This window comes from Pongo pygmaeus, chromosome 15, assembly GCF_028885625.2.
Source record: "Pongo pygmaeus isolate AG05252 chromosome 15, NHGRI_mPonPyg2-v2.0_pri, whole genome shotgun sequence".
Taxonomy (NCBI): domain Eukaryota; kingdom Metazoa; phylum Chordata; class Mammalia; order Primates; family Hominidae; genus Pongo; species Pongo pygmaeus.
This window is the reverse complement of record NC_072388.2, coordinates 54,198,448-54,225,506: the sequence shown is the minus strand read 5'-3', so window position 1 is coordinate 54,225,506 and position 27,059 is coordinate 54,198,448. Positions and strand designations below refer to the sequence as shown.

Genomic DNA, 27,059 nt, shown 5'->3' with positions numbered 1-27,059 from the left:
TGAAAGAGACAGTGTGAATTCAAGCAGATGTTGGCCCCTTCCCCTAGTCCTCTTCTATCTGGAACTTTGAGGTATTTCCATGCAAGGGGGAGGTTGGAGGGAGAATAGGGACAGAAGAAGGTGGAGGTATGGAGAAATCTTGCCAATGACTAAGCTTAACTTTATGCCAATATGGTAAGATAAAAGTTCAAAATGGAATTAAATTGATTTAGAGAAAATCACTGGGGTAAAGCATATAAAATTGCTGATATCTGACAATTTTTGACATGCAAAAACATCAAATTGATGTTATTCAACCTATAAAAGGTGCAATATTTCATGTACCTCCTGAGTTCGCAGAAAACATTCATAATTGCCACACCTGCTTTAAATTTTTCACTGTCTTAGGAAAGCTCAGATATAAGAAATCTTCATCAAGGCTTTCTCTTCTTAAATTGAAAACTAAAGACAAATTTGGGAACATGGCTACCTGTGTTAGAAATTTGATGAATGATTGCTCAGAAGCCTAGATAACAACTGACATGTGGAAGTCTTACTTATTCACTCTATAAACCAACATCAACTGATTAGATTTCCTTTCTTTCGTCCAATTTCTAACTGAATCCCAGTAATACTCCATCACAAAATAGGTTTATTAAAAAGCTCAGCAATATTAGAGATTTCCAGAAATTTTCAAGGATCAAAGTAAATGGTAGGCTGCATTCCTGCCAATTTCTTCATCCTCACTAAATGTTTAGGTATATTCTCATCTGGTTGGCTACAGAGAACAGGCACTGTTTTTTTTCTTCAAACAGTCTTGCTCTGTCACCCAGGCTGGAGTGCGGAGGTGTAATCTTGGCTCACTGTAAGCTCCCCCTCCCGGGTTCACGCCATTCTCTCGCCTCAGCCTCCTGAGTAGCTGGGTCTACAGGTGCCCACCACCACACCCAGCTAATTTTTATTTTGTATTTTTAGTAGAGACGGGGTTTCACCATGTTAGCCAGGATGGTCTCGATCTCCTGACCTCGTGATCCACCCGCCTCAGCCTCCCAAAGTGCTGGGATTACAGGCATGAGCCACCGCCCCCAGCCCAGGCACATTTTTTAAGGGTGACTCTCTGTATCACCAAGATTGTAGACAGTCCATCTAAAATGAATGCCAATGCATGTGTTACACATCTTAAAAACAAGTGTTTTTAAGATGTGTAACACATGTTAAAGCATGTAACCAATGTTCAAGCAAATTCTCCATCTAGAAATTTACTTGAAGAAGATAATTAAAGACATACATAAACATTTAGGTGCAATGGTTGTATCAGTCAGAAAATAACTAGCACATTCAAACCAAGATAATTAGAGTGGTGTTCATTCATAAAGATGTGGAAGAGTTGTAGAAAAACTGCAAGGGATGGTGTAGGTGCCCAGGGCTAGCAGCAGCAGCAAAGCTATCACCACCCTTAGGCCCAAAAGAAAGGGACGTGTTCTGAGAACTGGGAAGGAAGTATTGTATGGAGGTGGCCACCTTGAGAAGAGTGCTCTTCGGTCGAGGAGTACAACCAGTTCTAGGAGCCCTCACAAGGAAGGAACCAGGGGACTGACACTCTGATCTCACCCTCGTCCCTCCAATCTCCTGCTGGGAAGAGGCGTTGCCTGAAGCTGACTGGAAGTCAGAGGGCAAAGGAACCAGTTAATGTAATCCCTGAAGAAGAGTAGAGCGGAGAGAAAGATGGAAAAGGGTAGAAAGTGGATATGGAGGAATGAACAAGAGAGATCTGGCATAAAGATGTTCATAGAGGCACTGTTTATAATAATATAACATTGGAAATAATCCCAAACTGGAAGGAAATATAAACAATTTAAGGTATACATACCAAGTGAAGTGCTATGCAACCATTCCAAATATTGATGCAGAAAAGCTCACAAAACTGTATAATGTGATTTACCTTTTCTTAAAATAGTATGTATCTATATAGATATGTGTTTTTCTATGTATTTACATACATACACAATAAATGCACACACATTCATAGGAAAAAAAGACTTAAAGTACGGCCAGGCACGGTGGCTCACGCCTGTAATCCCAGAACTTTGGGAGGCCAAGGTGGGCTGAGGTCAGGAGTTTGAGACCAGCCTGACCAACATGGAGAAACTCCATCTCTACTAAAAATACAAAAAATGAGCCAGGCATGGTGGCGCACATCCGAAATCTCAGCTACTGGGGAGGCTGAGGCAGGAGAATCACTTGAACCTGGGAGGCGGAACTTGCAGTGAGCTGAGATGGAGCCACTGCATTCCAGCCTGGGTGACAGAGCAAGACCCTGTCTCAAAAAGAAAAAAAAGACTTAAAGTATATAAACCAAGATGTAAATAGTGGTTATCACAAGGAGAGTAGGATTATAGGTAATTTTATCTATATTATTTTTTTGAGCAGGAAAAGTTTAATATAAAGAATTATTGACTGTAACAGGGCAACAGAGAAACAAGGAGTTGGCTAGTTAAAAGTAAAGAGAATGCCAAAGAATCTGAGAATGGCAGGTAGGAGCAGCCACAACCCCTACGTCTGAGATCAATTACCCAGGAAGAAGCCCTCTCGGAGCTCAGATCTAGATGTTGTTGGAGATGGTACAGCTGTGGTTTAGTAGCTGGCAGGGAAGTTACCGTGCTACTGTGCTGCTGTGCTGCTGTGATGTTAAAACTTGCTTAAAATCTGTTCTCTAGGATGCTAGGGAATACTGTTCACTGGGAGGTGACTCACCGGAGACATCCTGCTACAAAACCAACTGACAGGTCAGGGTGTTTGAGAAATGTCTGGCCATAGGAGCCTTGCCAAGATGGCACACTGGAACCAGGAAGGAAAACCCTGTCCTTCTGCAAGGTAACTCTGGCTCCCTGTACTGACAAATCTTAACATATGTGCCAGCTGGCAAAGGGAAAATATAGAAAGAGCTCAGCTCCATTTTTGGAGAGCAAGTAATGAAGGATGAATTGGGAGCTGAGAGGCAATACATTGATAACTGGCACACACTCCAAATCTTACCACCTAGAGATACTACTTATGAACACACACAGATATCAATATTGTTTTTAACCTGTTATTTTCCTGCAATAGCGTGGTGTGGACGGCTTTACATGCCAATAAATATGATCCTCATCAACATTTTTCTTTGTCAAGTAGTATATATTCACTTTGTTTTATATAGCTGATTCCCTACTGGTTAATATTTAAATTGACTCCTATTTTTACTATTATAAAGAATGCTGTGCTCAACATCTTTAAATGCTTATTTTATCATACTAAATTATTAGAAGTTGAATTGTTGGAACAACTGTTCTATGTTAAATTGATAAGAGTAAATGCTGGGTGCATTATTTATTTGTTTTAGCAAGAAAGATATTTTTTCATTTTCTGCATTCCTCAATAAAGCATGAAGATGCTACCTTAGACATCTGATATGGTATCCAAGTCAAATAAGGTCAGGTACCAGTGTGGTTCCAAGAATTTCTCTGAGAGCCATGTAGCCTGGCCAGGGAAACTAACTGGCAAAGATGGCATGTATCTACCCTGGCTTTTCACTAAAATAAAGTATAGGATTAAAAAAAACCTTCATTTTTCAGAGCAGTTTTAGGATCACAGCAAAACTGAATGAAAGTGCAGAAGAGTTCCTATACACCCCCCATCCCTGACCCAATCTCCACTATCAACATCCCATACCAGAGTAGTACACTTGTTAAAATTAATGAACCTACATTGATACATCATTATCACTAAAGTCCATAGTTTACATCAGGGTTCACTCTTGGTTTGTTCATTCTTTGAGTTTTGACAAATTTTTAATGACATGAACTCACCATTGTAGTATCATACAGAATAGTTTCACTGCCCTAAAAATCCTCTGTGCTTTGCCTGTTCATCCCTCCCTCCCCGTAGCCCCTGAAAACCACTGATCTTTTTCACCATCTCTGTAGTTTTGTCTCATAGTTTCTACATTCTTCCAAAATGTCATATAGTCGGAATCATACAGTATGTAGCCTTTTCATACTGGCTTCTTTCAGTCAGTAATATGCATTTATGCATTTCCTTTGTGTCTTTTCGTGGTTCTTTTTTTTTTTTTTTTAAAGCACTGAGTAATATTCCATTGTCTGGATGTACCACAGTTTATCCATTCACCTACTGCAGGGCATCTCAGTTGCTTTCAAATTTTGGCAATTATGAATAAAGCTGCTGTAAACATCTGTGTGCAGGTTTTTGTGTGGACCTGAGTTTTCAGTTTATTTGGGTAAATATCAATGAGTATGATTGCTGGATCATATGGTAAGAGTATGTTTGGTTTCATAAAAAAGTACCAGGCCAGGCACAGTGGCTCACGCCTGTAATCCCAGCACTTTGGGAGGCTGAGGCGGGCGGATCACGAGGTCAGGAGATCAAGACCATCCTGGCTAACAGGGTGAAACCCCATCTCTACTAAAAATACAAAAAAATTAGCCGGGCGTGGTGGCGGGCGCCTGTAGTCCCAGCTACTCGGGAGGCTGAGGCAGGAGAATGGCGTGAACCCAGGAGGTGGAGCTTACAGTGAGCCAAGATCGCGCCACTGCACTCTAGCCTGGGCAAGACAGCGAGACTCTGTTTCAAAAAAAAAGTACCAAACTGCCTTCCAAAGTGGCTGCACCATTTTGCATTCCTGCCAGCAATGAATCAGAGTTCTTGTTCTCCACATCGTCACCAGTACTTGGTGTCAGTGTTTTGGATGTTGGCCATTCTAATAAGGGTATGGTGGTGTCTCATTGTCATTTTCTTTTCTTTTATTTTTTGAGACAACATCTTACTCTGTTGCCCAGGCTGGAGTGCAGTGGCACAATCACAGCTCACTGCAGCCTCCACCTCCCAGGCTCAAGCAATCCTTCCACCTCAGCCTCCCTAGTAGCTGGGACTACAGGCGTATGTCACCATGCCTGGCTTATTTTTGTATTTTTTGTAGAGACAGGGTTTCACCATGTTTCCCAGGCTGGTCTCAAACTCCTGGGCTCAAGCAATCCACCTGCTCTGGCCTCCTAAAGTGCTAGGATTGCAGACATGAGCCACTGTACCTGGACTCAGTGTCATTTTCATTTGCATTTTCCTGATAACATATGATATTGAACATCTTTTCATATGCTTACTTGCCACCTGTACATCTCCTTTGGAAAGGTATCTGTATAGGGCTTCTGCCCATTTTTTAATTGGGTTGTTCATTTGCTTATTGTTGAGTTTTAATAGTTCTTTGTATATTTTGGACAATAGTGGGTTTTTTTTAATCGGATGTGTCTTTTGCAAATATTTTCTCCTGGGCTTCTTATTCTCTTGACATTATCTCTTGAAAGAGTTTTTAATTTTAATGAAATTCACCTTATCAATTACTTCTTTAATGGGTCATGTCTTTGGTTGAATCAAAAAGTCATTGTCATACCAAAGGTCATCTAAATTTTATCCTATATTATCTTCTAGGAGTTTTATAGTTTTGCACTTTAGATTAAAGTAAATTATCCATCTCGAGTTAATTTTTATAAAGGATATAAAATCTCGGTCTAGATTAATTTTTATCCATGTAGGTGTCCAGTTACTCCAGCACCATTTGTTATAAAGACTGTCTTTATATTGTATTATGGGATATTAAATTTAGGATATTAAACTAAGAATCCTAACAGCTCCATTGTCTTGCCTTTTCTCCTTTTGACTATATTTACGTGGGTCTATTTCTGGGCTCTCTATTCTTGCCCATGATCTATTTCTCTATCCTTTGACAATAAGTTTCTCACCATAAGTATGTTGTTAGCTATAAGTTTCTGTAGCAGTGGGGTGTGTGTGTGTGTGTGTGTGTGTGTGTGTGTGTGTGTTTGAGACAAGGGTCTCACTCTGTCACCCACATTAGAGAGCAGTGGTATGATCTCGGCTCACAGCAACTTTCACCTCCCAGGCTCAATTGATCCCGAGTAGGTGGGACTACAAGCACACGTCACCACACCTGGCTTATAGCTGTTCTTTATCAAGTTGTAGATGTTCCCCCTTATTCCTCATTTGCTAAGAGCTTTTATCATGAATTGATGATAGATTTTGTCACTTTTTTTTTGCATCTATTGATATGCTCTTATGATTTTTCCCCTTTTATCTGTTGTGATGAGTTACATTAATTGATTTTCAAGTGTTGAACCAACCTTGCATACCTGAGATAAATCCCACTTGAACATTGTTAGACTCAATTTGCTAATTTTTTTTAATGAGTAATATTTTCTTGGCAAAGTTTTTTCAGAAATTGTTAAAAATGTAATTAAGCCATATGAATCTAGTCCTACCATTCTAGTCCTATAAATTCTAATTAAGATATCTTTGTGGTTATATGTGGTATGTTTACACTACTAATATTCACATGTAAAGCCATTACACAAATAAATAATTAATGTTAAAATTCAAGTGGTTTGTCTTATTTCACCACAGGGTGAAGGTTAGAAAATTGTGAAGTTTGCATTTAAGTCCACATTAGTTGTATTTTAACACTATCCCAAATTTCATATAGGAGAATGGTTTATTATAAAAGACTACGTAAAATTTAGACAAAAAGGTTGTATATAAATTAAGAGAACAATCCACTTGAAAAATGAAAAGCAGAAGACAGCTAGCTGATCACTAATGATACTTTGTTTAAAATTAAAACAATCACATTGATTTGGGAGCAATAATGGCCTTTAATTTTCAAAAATAAATGTTTTGCACTAGTCTTACCATTCATTATGTTGTTATAAGTCTGTAACATCCAGTATACAACCATAATTTGAAATCCAAACAAATCCTCAATACACCAAAACTCACACTTGAATGTTCTACTTTAATATCCTAAGCAATATAGAATTACATACACGATAACAAGAGAAAACACTTCTTTAGTCCTGCCTTAAATTAAGAGGAGACACACAAAGTACATGTGTTACATTCAATTATGTCAAAAGACAATACAAATCTGTTGGTTAGGTATATCTCTGTTCACAGAATAATACCTGATCTACCTTCTTTCCCAATTATTTTATTTTACAACCTTAACATTGTTAGCATCAGGAAATGGAATAAATAGTGCCTATTCACAAATCAATTGCATCCAGTTTTACAATATGTAAAAGATCCTTATAATTGCCTTTTGTTGAATTGGTATACCATAGTCCACTGTAAAACTGAAGGAATGATACAGCAATCTTCAAGAATTTTCCTACAAAACGAATGTGCACACTTTGGCCCATTTTCTTAGCTTTAGTAGTTTCAGGCCAGGCGTGGTGTCTCACACCTGTAATCCCAGCACTTTGGGAGGCCGAGGCAGGCGGATCACGAGGTCAGGAGATCTAGACCATCCTGGCCAACATGGTGAAACCCTGTTTCTACTAAAAATACAAAAATTAGCTGGGTGTGGTGGCACACTCCAGTAGTCCCAGCTACTCAGGAGGCTGGGGCAGGAGAAACACTTGAACCCAGGAGGCAGAGGCTGCAGTGAGCCGAGATCGCGCCACTGCACTCCAGCCTGGCAACAGAGCGAGACTCCATCTCAAAAAAAAAAAAATGTTTATTTAAAAAAGGAATTCAGTAGATTAACTTGTAAATAGTCATCTCAGATTTTGAACCTATAAAAATTCATCACATTGTTTTTGAGACAAATTGAGATAAGGCTATAATTTTTTCCATGTTAATATGTTGAGAAAATAGAACTGTACTTCTACAATAAGACACTATCTTTTATTTTTTTAAAGCAAATCAGTGAAAGAAAAACAAAACCTTTGGTTCACTTATGTATTTATGAGTGGAAAAAAATTATAATGTAAATCCCACTCCTTAAAAAACTTAGGTACAAATTACAGCACTATAGATAACCCTCCATTTGCTTCTTTTGTTTCACATGGAGACCTTGGAGATTCAACTCATTTTAAGAGACCTAACTAAGTATAAGTCCTCCAGGGAAACATTACACCAACTGGAAGCATCTTGGAACTTTTAAGTATATTCCAAAACATATATTTTTATGCATGCTTTAAACAAACAGTAGTTTTTAAAATCAGATAATCTAAACAAAAAGTTTGATGAGCACTAGCATTTAAGTTTTCTGACTTTAGCATTTAAGTAGTCTGACATAGCATTCATCAGTAACCAGGCTGCCCTGAACATGTACAATCTGAATCATGATTTGTTAAATATTACACCCTACTTCCCCAGAACATTTAGGCTGGTCATAAAGTTAAAAATGTGTAAGTAAGTACTTAAGCATCATCAGTTATGGACAGCCTCTTGTATAAATTGCTGTTTAGCAATACACAAACTGCTTCAAAGATTTATGCTTATGGGTTGGTATTCAATTATATCAATAAAATAGCATGTCCTGAAAATATGAGCACATTTTAAAACATACTAAGATGATTCTGTTAACCACAACAGTCCCACAGTATGACTGAGTAATAATAAGAATCTACTTTAAAAGCAAAAAAAAAAAAAATTAATCAGCATAATGAATGATTGATTCAACATAGCTCCCAGGGAACAGACCAGTCACCTGATTGAAGACTCCTTCATATAAGCCATCAACATTCTTTATAACATAAATGACTGCACCCTCCATAAATGACAGCTTATCATCCTTGTCTTTTGTATAATCATACACTGCAATGATGTTCTCAATATAATTATTTGGGGACCTTGCAGTATCCTTATCTGCATATGAAACATTATACTGAACTATTGCAGCCTCCTCATCTTCATAATCCACTGGAGTGGGTGGTGGTGGAGGTGGAAAGTCATCAAACATGAGAACATTATCTGGTGGTGTCAGTGGTGGAGGAGTTGAACTATCCAGTAATAGGGGATGAAGGTATAGGTACAGCAATGTGAATACTAACACTACTGCTTCCTCTGTTTTCTTGGCTTCCCTTCCTCCACTACTTTCATTGTGTGCCTTGGTTTCTGATTTAATCAAGCTGACCTGCCTGGACTATGATGACTTCCAAACCTAGCAGGATGCATCATCATATAGTCATTAGGAGCAGTTGCGGGTTTAATGGGTTCCAGGGTTTTATAAGGAGTATTCTGTTCCAGTAATCCCTGGCCTCATATGGGAGGACTTGGTGGTTTTGGATAGAAGGATTTGTTCTTGGCAGTGTGCCTTTTTTTTTTTTTTTTTTTTTTTTTTTTTTTTGAGACAGGGTCTTGCTCTGTCGCCCAGGCTGGTGTGCAGTGGCACAATCTCAGCTCACTGTAACCTTTGCCTCCTGGGTTCAAGCAGTTCTCCCTCCTCAGCCTCCCGAATAGCTGGGATTACAGGCACCCGCCACCACGCCTGGCTAATTTTTTGTATTTTTAGTAGAGACGGGGTTTCACCACATTGGCTAGGCTGGTTGCAAACTCCTGACCTCAGGTGATCCACCCACCTCGGCCTCCCAAAGTGCTGGCATTACAGGCGTGAGCCACCGCGTCTGGCTGGCAGTGTGCCAATTCTTGCAGGCTCGTTATTTACATGCTTGGCACCATGGCTCACATCATTCAGAACTGTGTAGACAATAGCTATCCAAACATACCTCATAAGACGCTCCATATTTGCAGGCGCTATTATTTTGTGAATCCTTGATGTAATCTTATTTGTTGTCCAAATACTAACATCTCTTTGAGCTACTTTTTCTTTATTAATATCCACGGTCTGTGAGATATGATAGATGAAAGACTCCATTCTTCAAAGCTGAAAGGCTTGGATGTTCACCAACTGGAGTACATTGTTAGACACTGCAGTTTTTTGATAAGTGACACTAACTGGAGGTCCGGTTATGTAGGCTTTGGTCTCTTCTAAAGCTTTTCTCTTGTCTTCACAGTAGTTTGCCACCTGGGTCAGGTTCTGGTAACTCACTATCAGCGCCCTCTTGTGAGACAGGATCTCCTCCTGTGGTAACATCTGCAGCTCCGCCATTTTCCACCCTTCTGTATCGGTTCCTATTGCATTAAAGAAACAGAGGCAGAAAGTTCTACTGAGGCTCCCAGCACCTCATAGCCTGGATCCAAACCACCTTGCCACCCGGTATTGTCAATTTGTTTATATTTTGTTGAGGATTTTTGTATCTGTGTTCATGAGAGATACATCTGTAGTTTTCTTGTAATGCCTTTGTCTGATTTTGGTAGTAAGATAATTATAGCCTCACAGAATGAGTAAAGAAGTACTACTTCTATTTCTAGAAGAGACCGTAAATAATTAATGTAATTTCTTCCTTAAATGTTTGGTAAAGTTACCAGTGAACCCATCTGGGCTTTCTGTTTTCGAAGGTTATTAATTATTGATTCAATTTATGTAGTAGACACAAGTCTATTCAGATCATCTATTTCTTCTTGTGTGAGTTTTGTTAGATAGTGTCTTTCAAGAAATTGGTCCATTTTTATCTAGGTTATCAAATTTCTGGATATAGAACTGTTCATAATATTCCTTTATCATCCATGTATTAATAATATCTGTGGGATCTGCAGTCATGTCCTCCTTTTCATTTCTGATATTAGTCATTTGTGTTCTCTCTCTATTTTTCTTAGCCTGGCTAGAGGCTTATTACTTTTGTTGACCTTTATAAAAAACTAGCTTTTTTGTAAAAACTGATTTTATTGACTTTCTCTATTGACTTCCTGTTTTCAATTTCATTGATTGCTGCTCAAATGTTTATTATTTCTTTTCTTCTGTTTACTTCTAATTTAATTTGCTCTTCTTTTTCTAATTTCCTTAGGTGGAAGCTTAGATGATTGATTATAGATTTTTCTTGTTTTCTAATATATTTATTCAATGCTATAAGTTTCCTTCTAAGCACTGCTTTCACTGCATCCCACAAATTTTGATAAGTGTATTTTCCTTTCATTTAGTTCAAAAGATTTTTAAATTTTTCTTGAGATTTTTTTTTGACTTACATGTTATTTAGAAGTGTTTAATCTCTAAGTATTTGGGGATTTTCCAGCTATCTTTCTGTTATTGATTTCTAAGTTTAATTTCATTGTGGTCTGAGAGGAGATATTGTATGATTTTTAGTCTTTTTAATTTGTTAAAAATTAAATGGGTCTTTCCTGGTGAATGTTCCATGGAAGCTTGAGAAGAATCTATAATCTCCTGTTATTGGATGAAGTAATCTACAGATACCAACTATATCCAGTTGATGGATGGTGCTGTTGAGTTCAACTATGTACTTACTAATTTTCTGTCTGCTGTATTTGTCCATTTCTGATACAGGGGTGTTAAAATCTCCAACTATAATAGTGGGTTCATCTATTTCTCCTTTCAATTCTATCATTTTTCACTTTATGTATTTTGATGTCCTATCGTTAGGTGCATACATATTAAGGATTATTTTGTCTCTTTTGTCTCTTGTTGGTTTTTTTTTTTTTTTTTTGGAGACAACGTCTTGCTCTGTGGGCCAGGCTGGAGTGCAGTGGCATGATCTGTCACTGCAACCTCTGCCTCTCAGGTTCAAGTGATTCTCCTGCCTCAGCCTCCCAAGTAGCTGGGATTACAGGCATGCACCACCATGCCCAGCTAATTTTTTTATTTTTAGTAGAGACAGGGTCTTACCATGTTGGCCAGGCTGGTCTCGAACTCCTGACCTTAAGTGATCCACTGGCCTCGGCCTCCCAAAGTGCTGGGATTATAGGCGTGAGCCTCCACACCCAGCAGATTGGTGGATTTTTTTTTTCCTTTTAGTACTTTTAAATATTTCACTCCATTCTCTTCTTGTTTGCATGGTTACTATGGAGAGGTCATATGTAATCCTTATCTTTGTTCCTCGAAAGGGAGATTATCGTCTCTCTGGCTCTTTTCAGATTTTTCCTTGTCTTCATCTGAAATTTGAATATAATATGTCTAGTTGTAATTTTTTTTTTGGCATTTATCCTGCTTGATATTCTCTGAGCTTCCTGGATCTGTGCTTTGGTGGCTGACATTAATTTGGGGAAATTCTTAGTCTTCATTGCTTCAAATATTGCTTCTATTCCTTTCTTATCCTTCTCATATTCCCATTATGTATATGCTATACTTTTTGTAGTTGTCCCACAGTTTTGAATATTGTGTTCTGATTTTTCAGTCTTTTTTCTCTCTCCTTTTCAGTTTTACAAGTTTCTATTGCCATATCCTCTAGCTCAGAGATTCTTTCCTTAGCCATATCCAATCTCTAATGAGCCCATCAAAGGCATTCTTCATTTCTGTGACAGTCTTTTCATATCTCTAGCATTTTTTTTAGAATATCCATCTCTCTGTTTATGTTATTTGTCTATTCCATGTTGTCTACTTTTATCATTAAAACCCTTAGCTTATCGATTATAGTTTTTTTTTTTGGAGAATTTGTATTATTTTAATTATTTTTATGTACAGAAAACTCAACAGTGTACATTTAACTCACTTTGGTGGCAAGTTCTTTAGCCTTTGCCTTTTCTGTATGGGCAATGTGAGCCATAGACTTGGGGCCCAGGGCCTTGCCTCCCCAGTGACGGTGGATCTCATCGGATCTGTCATAGTAATTGGTCCTGACAGCTTCCACCAGCTTAGCCAAAGCCCCTTTGTTTTCCGAGTTAACCTGTGTGAAAGCAACATTGGTGCAGGTCTTCCTGTGGACTAGACATCCCAGCCTTGCCTTCCTTTTGATAACACAGTAAGGGACCTCCATTTTATGGCACAGGGCAGGCAGGAAGACAACCAGCTTGATGAGCTCCACATCCTGTGCAGTCACCATGGGCTGAGCCTTCTTGTTCTCCACCAAGGGGGTGATGGTGTTAACTCCTGCTCAAAGGACAGGTGGTCTCTTAGTGGGGATGCCCCCTTTGCCCAGAGCTTTCTTTTCAGCCAGGGCCAACAGCCTCTGCTGCTTCTCTTGCTTTGTCTCTGGGCCAACTTAAATAGCTGAGTAGCTGTTTGGCGTTCCAGGGCCTGGGTGAACTGGTTAATCACAAGAGGCACTTTCAGCCGCTTATGGAGAATGGCTGTCTGCCCTCATATAGCGGGGCCATTTCAGAAAAAGAGTGAGGTCCCTTTTCAGGCCAGATGTCCTGTCCAATGCCAAAATTCTTAGGCTTTTTCTCAAACAGGGGATTCGCCACTTTCTTGGCCTCCTGCTTCTTTACGACAGCGGGGGCCAGAGCCACCTTTTTGCCCTTGGCCTTCTTTTCAGCATCTTGGGTGGCAGGAGGAGAGAGCAATTATAGTTTTTTAAATTTCTAGTCAGATAATTCCAACATTCCCATCATATCTGAGTCTGGTTCTGATGCTCATTCAGTCTCTTCAAACAGCGTTTTTTGCCTTTTAGTATGCCTTTTAAGCTTTTGTTAAAGGTGAACATGGTGTACTGAGTTTAAAAAAAAAGTAAAGTAAATACGATTTTAGTAATGCAGTGGTAAGGTGTTAGGGCAGGGGGAGAGGAAGTGTTCTATAGTCCTGTGATTAGGTCTCAGTTTTTATTGTTGTTGTCTTTTTTTTTTTTTTTTTTTTGAGACAGAGTCTTGCTCTGTTGCCCAGGCTGGAGTACAGTAGTACAATCTCAGCTCACTTCAACCTCCGCCTCCCTGGTTCAAGCAATTCTCCTGCCTCAGCCTCCCGAGTGGCTGGGATTGTAGTCATGCACCACCATGCCTGTCTAATTTTTGTATTTTTAGTAGAGACGGGGTTTCACCATGTTGGCCAGGCTGGTCTCAAACTCCTGACCTCTGGTGATCCGTCTGCCTCAGCCTCCCAAAGTGCTAGGATTACAGGTGTGAGCTACTGCACCCAGCCTGGTCTCAATCTTTTGTTGAGCCTGTGCCCCTGCACTGTGAACTTCACAAGTGCTTTTCAGGTGTTTTTCCTCTTAGGTGAGACAAGATAGCTAGAGGAGGCTAGAGTTGGGTATTTCACTTCCCCCAGGTAGGTTAGACCGTGATAAAGCCCCAGCAAGTAGGGCTCTCGTAAAATAGTTTCTCCTGAGGCAGGCCTTGTTAGGAAGAATAAAACGCTCTGGTGTATTTCAAAATGGTTCCTTTTTCCCCTCCCCCTGCCAGAAGCACAATATTTATGATCTAATATGATATGTCTAGTTGCAGTGTTTTTGGCATTTATCTTGCTTGATTTTGAGCTTCCTAGATCTGTGGTTTGGTGTCTGACATTAATTTAGGGGAAAGTCTCAGTCATTATTGCTTCAAATATTGTTCCTATTCCTTTATTATCCAATAACATTATCCAATATTTATTGTGAGGACCTGGTAGAGTTCCCAGAAGTAAAACTCACAAAAGTGTGCCCCCATCCCCACCTTGACTGGGTGTCCCTGGAATTTTTAACTCTGAGAGCTGCCCACACTGAGCTTCTATTAATTCATCAATTATAGTTCAGTTATCCTGTCACTGGTTCCGCAGAGGTTTCTGCTCCAGTAAGTTGTGATTCTGCCTCTGCCTGTCTGTCTCTCCAATCTTTGAGGCAGCAGTTTGTCCTGTGATCTCACTCTCTGACAGATCTAAGAAGAGTTCTTGATCTTTCAGTTTGTTCAGCTTTTTACTTATTGTAAGGCCAGCGTGGTAACTTCTAAGCTTCTTACATGCCAGGTGGGAAACCAGAAGTCCTATCTAGGTTTTTTAAAAATTTACGCATCATATGTAATTTATCTAAAATTGACATATATTACTTATATAGTAAAGAAAAAGGCTCGTTTTTGCTTTTGTTTTTCCTGCTTAACATATGCAGTTTCTTCCTCAGTAAAGCTCAAGTCAAAGGCTTCTGAGGCTAGATTCTATATAAGGAGCAAACAGGATTTGGGAAATACTCTTCTACTATAGACCATGCTTTATCATGATGACTTTTAAATTTGCATTTGTTGCCTCATTACCACAAAATGGCTGTTGTGATTTCAGACATTATATCTCAATTCAAGGTAAGAAGAGAGGAAAAGCAGCATAAGACCCATCTGTCCTTTTCACTAGGAAGACAGAAAATCCTCAACAAATCCTGCTTCAGTCTGGTTGACCAGACCTATGTTTCAGGGATGCTCCCAGCTACAAGAGGCTGGGAAAAGAAGCCTCTGAATGGAAATGTGAGGGGCAGGCAAGAAATGGATTGAGAATGGCTGCTGGGTTAGGCAATCCAACATAACTTTACAATATTTGAAAATGGTATTAACCTTTCCTTCACATTATTGATTCATTCCTTCTGCACAGACAAGAATCAGACATTGACTAAGCTTATGAGTTTACTGTAACCCTGCTGACTCATAATGGTTATTCAAAACCAATACCTTGATATTATCAATAGAGTCAGGACTGAGAGAAACTGTTTTTAATAGAACAATTTAAAGTCCTAGCAGGAGAAAACAGGGTTGTTTTAATCTCTACCAACCCCACTTTCCCACCTTATTAATTATACTTTTGGAAGATCTGGATAAGCCTACTCAATCTTCAAGTCTCATTAAATATTTCCTCTTTGTTGAGTCCTTCCCTAGACCGTAGATCAGTTTAAGAACTCCCTGCTTTTTGTTCTCATAGGCCCCTGTTCTTCCCTTATCACAATACTAATGCTTTATTTCAATTCCTGATTAGAGTTCTGCCTACCTGACTAAAGAGTAAAGTTCATTGAAGTCAAGGATCGTCTTCCCTGTTCACTGCTGATATATAGTATAGACTGTCAATACATGTTTATTGAATGAATGAATGATTGCATCCCCCTTCTAACACCACCAAAAACTTCAAGATATCTATTATCCTATAATTGTCACACAGGGTCAAATTAGGACATCGAAACCACTCAGAATAGTTAAAGCAGAGGGAATTTACTACACTGAATTGATAACACAGGAGGTAAAAGATGCTGAAACTGGATCTCAGCATCTGAGACTACCTGAGAAGACTACCTGAGAACGGATATTACCTCAGATGGGCAGAGCAACAGCAGGAAGCTCTTAGGACCCTTGGGTTGGAGGGACAACAGGAAAAACCAGTATTACCACAACCCCAAGGGGTCACAAATGTACAGCAGAAGTCCCAGTACAGTGTGGCTCACCTGGGTCCCCTATTTAGAGTCTCACAAGGTCAAAATCAAGATGTTGGCAGGGCTGCATTCCTTTCTGAAGGCTCTAGGTATGAATCTGCTTCCAAGCCCTTTCAGGTTGTTGGCAAATTCAGCTCCATGATAATGTAAGACTGTGGTCCCAGTTTCCTTTGTTTGGTGTCAAATAGGAGTGACTTTCAACCTCTAGAGGCTGCCCCCACATTCCTTGGTTCATGCCTCCCTTCATCTTCAGAGCCAGCAATGGCAGATCAAGTCTTTCTCATGCTTCCAATTTCCTGGACTTCCCCTCTGCCTTATCTCTCCTGCTCCCAGCCAGAGAACTCTCTCCTGTTTTAAGGGCTCATGTGATTAGAGTGAGTCCACATGGCTAATTCACAATAATCCTCCCATCTCATAACCTTAATCACATCTACAAAGTCCCTTTTGCCAGGCAATGTATGGACATCTTTGAGCAACCATTATTCTGGCTATAACAGCCTCCCATTAGTCAAACTCAGCTAGATTTCAGTTGGTACAAGGGGCTGAGAAACAGGCCTGCAGAGCAGGAGAAGAGTGAGGAATAGATCTGAGGACAAGCAGGCTCAGGATCACTACATTTTAAGATGACAACATGTTTTTTCTTCTCAAACTTGGACTGGCCTAACAGATAATTGGCCTGATTTCAACTTGTCAAAGATAATGAATTAATCTCAATTACTATAAAAAAAACAAACGAACAAAACCCACAGTGATAACATACCCTGCAATTATATTAATTCAAATATAAGGCAATTGTCAATTGGCTTCCATTATCTGCCCAACCCTGATTCTCAAACAAGGGTCAGCTAAAATTATTATCTTCTGCAGAGGAATATGAAAATGAGGCCTAGGCCAGCGAGGGAAAATGCATACAATTCCAATCTCAAGAAGTGCAGAGTTTGAAGTGAGTCCCTGAGTCCACAGTATGTTCTTGGCCCAGTCTCTCTGGATTAAGCCATCGAGATGAGAGCCAACTAACCCAGAGATTCCTGGAATCATTGTTGCTGTCCCAGAAGACTCAGCCAGCCACAGGACCCAGAATTGTCCCCAGAAATATTTATGTCAATAAACTGCTGCCATATGATATCGAACTCCAGCAGGGACCAGGATAGATTGGATAGCAGAGTCAAACTCTTAAAATTATCCAGGGCAATCAATGAACAACTCTACCTTGTTGTAATGTTGCACCCCGAATAGTTTTATTAACCACAAAATAACAAGACTGCATTTTGTACTGCTTAAGTTTTTGGACCACACAAGTTTTAGAGATGGTATTTACAGTATTTCAAAACTCGAACGATCATTTTTGGTAATCATCCTCCAACATTTAACTTGCTTCTCATTAACAAGCCTGCATGGCAACAATGCCTAAAAGGGTTACTTCAACATTGAATTTTGTGAAAGCAACAAAAGAACTGTTGACAATAACAGAACTAGTACATGGAATGCGAACACTACAGTCAAGCATAATGAATACTATAGATGACCGATGTTGCAAGGATTCTGTCAGAAACACTCATTCCCCTCTGAGTGAAAACCTTTAGTGAGGTTGATGTGACTGAGAATAGGCTCTACTCTGGTCCACTTTACATTTTGTACTGTCCAAACTCTGCTATGCCTCTCCTCTCTTGTCTCACTCAGATCTGCATGCAGTAGGATGTCACTTTCTTGCATCCTTGACCTTTAGTAGAAATTCTCAGTCTTTGATTGTTTAAAATTCACCTTGCTGGGCGCAATGGCTCACATCTGTAATCCCAGCACTATGGGAGGGCGGATCACAAGGTCAAGAGATTGAGACCATCCTGGCCAACATGGTGAAACCACATCTCTACTAAAAATACAAAAATTAGCTGGGCATGGTGGCACGTGCCTGTAGTCCCAGCTACTCAGGTGCCTGAGGCAGGAGAATTGCTTGAACCCAGGAAGCGGAGGTTGCAGTGAGCCGAGATTGTGCAGCTGCACTCCAGCCTGGCGACAGAGCAAGACTCTATCTCAAAAATAAATAAATAAATAAATAAATAAAATTCACCTTAAGAACAGTTCTTTTTTTTTTTTTTTCAGACAGAGTCTTGCTCTGTCGCCCAGGCTGGAGTGCAGTGGCACGATCTCGGCTCACTGCAAGCTCCACCTCCCGGGTTCACACCATTCTCCTGCCTCAGCCTCCCAAGTAGCTGGGACTACAGGCACCTGCCACCACACCCAGCTAATTTTTTGTATTTTTTTTAGTAGAGACGGGGTTTCACCGTGTTAGCCAGGATGGTCTCGATCTCCTGACCTCACTATCCTCCCGCCTCGGCCTCCCAAAGTGCTGGGATTACAGGTGTGAGCCACTGTGCCCGGCCAAGGACAGTTCTTAAAGAAGTCTGTTCCTTTTAATACACCCTACAAATGCAGACTCCTGTTACCAAGTGCCCTGGAAATGAGGCTTCTCTCTCTTCTCATGGCCCAGGAGCTTTCTCCTCTCTCTCATATGAACTCTGTGTTCTCTCTCCAGTGGTCTATAAAAAGATGCTCTCAGTTCCACTCTTTAGTGTTGCATATATTGTCAGCCACCAAAGAAAGGGTTAACTTCTGCTTTGATAGGGAAATTTTCTGATTGAGGTCTGAGTTGAAAACCAGTGCCTCTTAGGGCAGGAACCTGTGTTACATGATCTTTGAAGTTTAACACTTCAACATTTTTCCTGGCTGCTAAAGCTTGAGCCGTTTTTTAAATTTTATTTCAAAGTATACATACAGTAATATTTACTCTTTGCTATACAGTTTTTTGAGTTTTGACAAGTAAATAGAGTGTATAAACCACCATCACAATCAACATTCAAAACAGTTCTGTTGGCCGAGCGTGGTGGCTCACGCCTGTAATCCCAGCACTTTGGGAGGCTGAGGCAGGCGGATCACCTGAGGTCAGAAGTTTGAGACCAGCCTGGCCAACATGGAGAAACCTTGTCTCTACCAAAAATACAAAAAATATCCAAGCATGGTGGCGGGTACCTGTAATCCCGGCTACTTGGGAGGCTGAGGCAGGAGAATCACTTGAATCCAGGAGGTAGAGGTTACAGTGAGCCGAGATTGTGCCACCGCACTCCAGCCTAGGTGACAGAGTGAGACTCTGTCTTAAAAAAACAAAACAAAACAAAAACAGTTCTGTCATCCCAAAAATCTTCTTTAGGCTGCTCCTTCATAATCAACCTTAACTCCAGCAACCACAGATCTGTTCTTGATTCCTGTAGTTTTGCCTTTCCAAGGATGTTATAGAAATGAAATCATACAGTGATATATGAAAGATACAGCCTTTTGAGTCTTTCTTTCACTAAGCATAATGCATCAGAGATTCATTCATGTTGTTGTATATATCAATAGTTGGTTCGTTTTTTATCACTGAATAGTATTCTATTGTGTGGGGCATTAGTTTCTTATGGCTGCTATAAGAAATTACCACATTGATAGTTTAAAGCAACAGAAATTTATTCTCTCACAGTTCTGGAGGCCTGAAGTCCAAAATCAGTATTACTGGACTAAAATCAAGGTGTTGGCAGGGCCTCTAGAAATTTTAGGGGCTGATCTGTTACTTGCCAGCTACTGGTGGCGGTCAGCATTCCTTGGCTTATGGCCACATCACTCCAATCTTTGCCTCTCAGGTCATAGTGCCTCCTCTTCTCTGTCTAGAGTCAAATCTCCCCTTAACTTTCATTTATAAGGATACATGAAATCTCCCCATGCCAGGATCCTTAACTTAATCACATTTGCAGTCTTTTTTTCTTTTTCTTTGCCATATAAGGTAACATTCACAGGTTCCAGGTATTAGGACATATTATCTGAAGGGTCATTATTCAGCCTTCCACGTGGATATACCAGAGATTATTTATTCATTCACCCATTGAAGGATATTTGGGTTGTTTCCAGGTTGGGATAATTATGAATAAAGCTGCTATAAGTATTTACATAAAGGTGTTTGTTTTAAGTTTTCATCTCTCTTGGGTAAATACCTGAGAGTGAGACTGCTGGGACAAATAGTAGCATAGTTCAACTTTATAAGAAACTGTCAAACTGATTCAAAAGTGGTTGTACCATTTTGCAATTTCACCAGCAGTATTTGAGAGGTCCAGTTCCTCCACATCCTTGTCAACAGTTGATTGTCAGTTTTTCTGATTGTAGGCATTCTGGTAAGCATGTACTGGTATTTCCCTGTGGTTTTAATTTGCATTTCCCTAATGACTAGTAAGGTTGAGCATTTTTATTCTGTGTTGAAATTTTAATGTTGCGTCACTTCATTCCCTCTCTCACTTGGCTGTATTTTCTTTTAGCTCTCCAAATGTGCTTTAGTAATTGTTTAGAATTAATTAACTACTTAATAAGTAAAAATCTTATAATTATTAGCTTCTCATGAAGTTAAAACTACTGAGTAACTTTCAACGTAAAGGAAAATTCTTTTTTTTTTTTAACCTTGCATCTCCAGCTCAAAGGAAGGAATTCTGTCAAGATGAGTCATCATGGTATTCACAAAATATACCCAAGGTGCATGGTTAGCATGAGGTGATTAGTAAGATGGGTTAAGAGTACGTCTATAATGTACATGTGTTCTTTTTCACCTTTATGCACCTTTTTGGATTAATACTCTATGTGTACCAAAATAATTCGGGGAATCTTCCCTTCAAAAATATGAGTGGAATACGATATTTCTAACTCAGTTTAAGTCCATATAATTAGGTCTTTAGGGCATGCTTGGGCCTGAAGTCCAACAAACCAGATTTGCTTAGAAGCAATTTTCTTAACCAATGAAATACTGCCTCTGAAGCTGCCAGAAACTCTGAATATCATCAGGTCTGCTGAGGCACCTGGAGAGTAATAAACCATTTGAATCAGAATCCACTTACTATTGAATGCCAAAACTCTCTCAGGCTAGTTGGTGCATAAAATATGCCTCCATGTTTCCAATAGCTCCAGGATAAATGTCCTGTGCCAAAGAAATACAACAAGTAAGGCAAAAACCTCAGGAGGCTTGGAAGATAGGAGAAGTGACAATCTTAGCACAAAGGACTCAAGTATAGAATCTTATTCTTTTAAAAAATATTATTAGAATATTTTTATTAACAAAAATAGTAGCAGAAATGGTGTGCCAGTACACTTGTGGCATATATGTTAATAAAAACTAGTAACTATCCTTTATGGCATGTTTATACTATTATGCCAGACCCTGTTATAAGTAGTTGACATAAATTCACTCATTTAATCCTTACAACTAACCCAAGAGTAGGTACTATTTTTATCCCCATTTATGGATGAAGAAACCAAGAAACAGAGTTGAAATGATTTTTCCAAGGTCCCAGTGGAGCATCACACAGAGGCAGACAGGCCCCACTAAGGCAGATGGTGACTGCTGTCCAGGAAATGTTACCGCATCTCCTACACCCAACCAGTGACCAGCCTGATCATGGAGCTTTTCAAAAATCTGATTCTTATGCCCCGCCCCCAGGATTCTAGTTCAGTCAGTCTGAATTCTGCATCACTTTTGTAGATTACCCTGGTGATTCTGAGCATTAGCTTGGATTGCCAACATCAGGTTGGTTTCCCATTGGTGATTTGGCAATGTCTTTTTGCTGGTGGATCATTATTAAGTTCCTTCAGACCACACAATATTCCACATCATAGGCAATGGGGCAGGTTACTACTTTTAAAATTTCCAATGCAATGAGTAAAAGTCAGAATTAGTATTTTACTTACATATGATACTTCTCGTACCTGAGCTCATCTTCCGTTAAAACATATTTTAGCCAGGTGCTGTGGCTCACCCCCGTAATTCCAGCACTTTGGGAAGCCAAGGCAGGAAAGTCACTTGAGGCCAGAAGTTCAAGACCAGCCTGGACAACATAGCAAGACTCCATCTCTACAAAAAATTTAAAAATTAGCCAGGCATGGTAGTTTGTGCCTGTAGTCCCAGCCACTCAGGAGGCTGAGGTGAGAGGATCACTTGAGCCCAGGAGTCCAAAGCTGCAGCAAGCTATGACAGCACCACTGCACTCCAGCCTGGACAACAGCGTGAGACCCTGTCTCTTTAAAAAACAAAAACAAGCAAAACAAAACATTTTAATTGTTACACATAGTATATATGTGCATTTTTGTTAAATTAAGACTTATAATCTCATAATGATCATGATTTCCCCCAAATGCTGGTGATGACCAAATTTCTATTTCTGTCCCAGACATTGAACCCCCAGCCTAAAAATCATATTGCATATTGGATGTTTCTTCCTGGAAGAATGTCAAACTGAACAAGTCTGAAACTGATCTTTGTGCATCACACCCCAGCCAAACCTGTTACTTCTCCTACATTCCCTTTCTTGGTGATTGGCTTGTCCACCCACTCAGCCACACCAGCCAAAATGCTGGGAGTCATTTGGATTCCACTGCCTCCCCCGCTTCCTATGACCCAACAGTCCACCTGCTTCCCACGGCCTCCCCTTCCTGCTGCCCCTGCACCAGTTCACGCCACTTCTTGGAGGACATCGCGGGGTCTATCTCCCAGTTCCCTGTCTTGGGCTGCACTGCTTCCAGAGCGCTTGCTTTCTTTTCTTTCTTCCTCTTTGTTCTTTTGCTGTTGGGTCCAAGCTTCACTTTTTAAAAATGACATAATCTGTTTCAAATATACAGTTGAGTACAGAGAATAATAAACAATTGTGTTCTACTAGTTTTATCAACATCTCAACATTATCATGTTTGCCAATTTATTTAAAGAAATATATATAAATTTATGTATTTAATGTATATTTCAACTGCCAGAGGTCACTGGTTTGAATCCAGCTCCACTACTTACTTACTACATATGTATTAATACATATTATATAAAAATATAGGTATTGAAACCCACCTTGACTAGCTCGTCCCCTAGTCCCTGAGTCCCCCTTTCCCAGGGCACTCTCATGAATTTGCTATTATCAGTCTCACGTATGTTATTATTTTCTCTAGACATTTATATGTTCATAAACAATTCAAAGTGCTGCTTTGTAGGTTTTTAAACTTTACTAAAATAACATCATACTGTATATATTCTCTGCAGCCTGCTTCCTTCACTCAATTTTGTTTTTTCTTCTTTTTGCCACATGTTGCCCTAATTCATTCATGTTAACTACCATATGGTATTCTATTATGGCTCTATACTACAATTTATTTATTTATTCTCTGTGGAAGAACATTTAGGGTTTTTTGCTAATACAAACAGTGGAGCATTGCTGTTTTTGAACAGATGTTTGAGAGTTTCTCCAGGCTAAATTCTCAGGAACGGGATTACTTTCCTGGTCTCCCAAGACAGAGACAAATAGTATCCCGCCTCCTTTTCTCTAATCCGCACTGCTGCCAGAACAATTTTTCGGAAATGCCCATCTGATCCTGTCACTCTCCTGCTTAAGTGCCTTTCATGAAACAAACCTGCCATTCCTCAATAGGGCACATGGGGCCTGTGCTCTGGGCCCTGCTGCTTCTGCAGCCTTCTCTCCCCTCTCTACCCCACCTGACACCCAGTGTTCCAACAATTGCTCCCTGCATCCCTAACAGGCCCCAGGGGTCCTGTCTCCCAAACCCTTGCACCATCTTCTCTCTTTCCAGGACTGCCCTACCCTCACTCATCTCCTCCAGCCTTCATACCAGGAAATACCTAATTTACAGGGTAGGGTCTTGCTCTGTTGCCCAGGCTGGAGTGCAGTGGCACAATAACAGCTCATTACAGCCTTGACCTCCCAGACTCAGGTGATCCTCCCACCTCAGCCTCCTAAGTAGCTGGGACCACAAGTGTGGGCCATGACACGTGGCTAATTTTTAAAATTATTTGTAGAGATGGCGTCTCCTATGTTGCCCAGACTGGTCTCCAACTCCTGGACTCAAGCACTAATTGTTTTTTGAGAGTCATGTTCTCACGGACTTTTCCTCAACTGCTAGAGGTCACTGGTTTGAATCCAACTCTACTACTTACTAACTCAGGCACATCTTTAAACTTCTCTGAGCTCAGTTTCTTCATCTATAAAATGAGGAAAATAATAGCACTCACCACATATGCCTGTCATATGGGTTGTATTTGATTATCAATACTTTGATTATTGAATTTGATTGTTGATATAGAGTACTTTATATAGTGCTTGACAATAAATGTTAGCTCTTGTCTATTCATCCATGAAAGCATTTTATTAGAATTATGATTTTTTGTTGTTGTTAGCTATTTTTTTACATATTTCTCTCCCTCTACTAGCAATAAGTATTTCAAAGTCTAGAACCATGTTTAATTCACTTTATCAACAGCACAGTCTCTGGCATAGAAAAGGCACATAGTAAATGTTGAGTGAATAAATGAATGGTTCTTGGGGCTCTCAGAACTGCTAGTTTATTATTATTTATTTATTTTTGAGATGGAGTCTCACTCTGTCGCCCGGGCTGGAGTGCAGTGGTGTGATCGCAGCTCACTGCAACCTCTGCCTCCTGGGTTCAAGCTATTCTCCTGCCTCAGCCTCCTGAGTAGCTGGGATTACAGGCATGCGCAACCACACCCATCTAATTTTTGTCTTTTTAGTAGAGACAGAGTTTTGCCATATTGACCAGACTGGTCTCAAACTCCTGACTCCAGGTGATCCACCTGCCTTGGCCTCCCTAAGTGCTGGGAGAACAGGCGTGAGCCACCATGCCTGGGCTGAACTGCTAGTTTTTTTTTTTTTTTTTTTTTTAAGGATTTAATATTTTCTTATAGATGGTATCACATTTCCACAGAAAAATGCAACTTCTAGTGACGCTATTTTTGTTTCCCTTTTACCAGCAAAGCTTTCTTACAGTAGTTTTATTTCTTTAGCTTGATAATGATTTCTGCAAGCCTATTAGTAAATAGTGTTAAAAGTATTTACTTTGCCACTTGGTTGTTGCCTACAGAAAAGATATACTTAAAAACAAACAAAAAGGCCCAGCACGGTGGCTCACACCTGTAATCCCAGCACTCTGGGAGGCCGAGGCAGGCAGATTGCCTGAGCTCAGCAGTTCGAGACCAGCCTGGGCAACACAGTGAAATCCTGTCTCTACTAAAATACAAAAAAATTAGCCGAGCGGCATGCACCTGTAATCCCAGCTACTCAGGAGGCTGAGGCAGGAGAATCGTTTGAATCTGGGAGGCGAAGGTTGCAGTGAGCCAAAATTGTACCACTGCACCCCAGCCTGGGTGACAGAGCGAGACTCTGTCTTCAAAAAAAAAAAAAAAGCTTTACGGCTGATATGGTTTTGTTGCCTACTTACAACCTTACTGAGGTATAAATTCATACCTAGAACTGTAATGAAAAGGCAGGGGCAATTTCTGAAAACTGAAGGTCTGTTAATGTAGATTTACCAGTAGAAAAAGCAAATAGAAATGCTTCTGACCTAGAGGGAGAGTAATTGGAAAGGAGAGATGACAATAGAAAGATGACATTCTTTTAGCCTTCCTCCTCTGTCTCAATCTTCCTCAGTACCTGGAAACCAGGGACCAAGCCCCCAGACTGGGTCTTGCAGGGCTCCTCAAACATTCTGCACCGTCAACCAGACTGGATTCTCCCCTTAGCTCCTGCCCAGTTACCCTGCCCTGTCACACTGCTGTCTCCCTGCAGCACAGTGGTCTTCTCTGAACCCTGAAACAACTGCAGCTAGCTACCCTCCTCAAGCTCTCTGCATCCCCCACTCCCACCCCCAGCGCAGGACTGCCTAACAGCGACAGCTCTCCTGCAGCAGATGCCACTCTGCACTGGGTTTTCTGGGACTAATGATACCCAAACATGCTTGAGCATGCTGGCTGTTTGGGCATTGCACCCTGGATCACTATACTCTTGCCAAGCCAGCCCCTGAGGCAGGAGTGGTGTCCCAGTAGGGAACTACTCCTAGTTTCCAGGACCATGCTGAAGCTCAGCTTCCCCTCCCCGCTGGCCCCAGGCAGCCAAATCTCAGCACCTGCCAGCCTGGACACCATCCAGTTCCCACCACTGTCACTTCTTATCTGTCACACTTTTTCTGTTTTCTCCTTTCTTGCCTTTTTTTGAACTGACTGAGTTCCCTCTGTTTCTGCCTCCATTTCCTTACTCCAAAGGAATAAGGAACAGATATATAGATATATAGATATAATCTCTTTTAAATAGAAACCCACCAAAACAATACAAATACCTTAGACAGCGTATAAATTAGTTCTTTTTTAGCTCCACAAATAACATACCAGTTTTATAGTTAATGCTATTCAAATTGACCCACATACATTTCTATTTCTTTGCTTATGATTCCTTCTTATGTCTCAGACCTCTGATCTGGAGCTATATTTCATTTGTGCCAATGATATCCTTTAGAATTCCCTTTGGTACAGGACTCTTGGTAGTAAGCTCAATAGTTTTTGTTTATATGAAAATGTATTTTTTTCCTTCATTCTTGAAAAATCATTTCACAAGATATACAATTTTAGATCAACAGTTATTTTTTCTGCTGAGAATTTAGCCATCAATCATCCCTTGTAAGTAATCTGTCCTTTGTTCTGGGTGCTTTTCATATCTCCTCTCTGTTATTGTTGCTCCACAATTTCACTGGTTGAAAGTCACACCCTATGATGTGGATTTCTTTTTATTGATGCTACTTGGGATATATCAGACAACCTGAATTTGAGGATTGGTGTTTTTCATCACTTCTGGAAAATTCTCAGCCATTAACTTTTCAAATATTGGCTCAGCTTTATTTCCTCTCTTCTTTCCTTTTGGAACTCCCATTAGGCATGTGTTAGATCTTTTCACTTTACGTTTCTTACCATCTCTTTCACATTTTCCATATTCCTGTCTTTCATTGCTGCCCCCTGCTTAATTTTTTCAGCTCCAGCTTCCAGTTTCTCTTCTGCACTATTAAGTTGAATTTTTAATTTCATTTTTTTACTTCTAAAAGTTTTAATTTATTTAAATGTTTTAAGTAAGGATATAATAGAATAGAGCAGGCTAGAATAGGATCCATATCTGATAATACCAATATGTAAAATATTTACAGGTTTGGTGCTATAGTCTGTTGTTT

The 27,059-nt window shown here is 40.0% G+C and overlaps 2 pseudogenes; both read right to left on the bottom strand.

Annotated features, from left to right (window-relative positions):
* Positions 1 to 8,479: 8,479 nt before the first annotated feature.
* On the bottom strand, positions 8,480 to 9,940 carry LOC129012950 (abl interactor 2-like; annotated as a pseudogene).
* A 2,440-nt stretch (positions 9,941 to 12,380) lies between these two features.
* Positions 12,381 to 27,059, bottom strand: part of LOC129012342 (large ribosomal subunit protein eL8-like) — a 28,160-nt pseudogene continuing 13,481 nt past the window's right edge.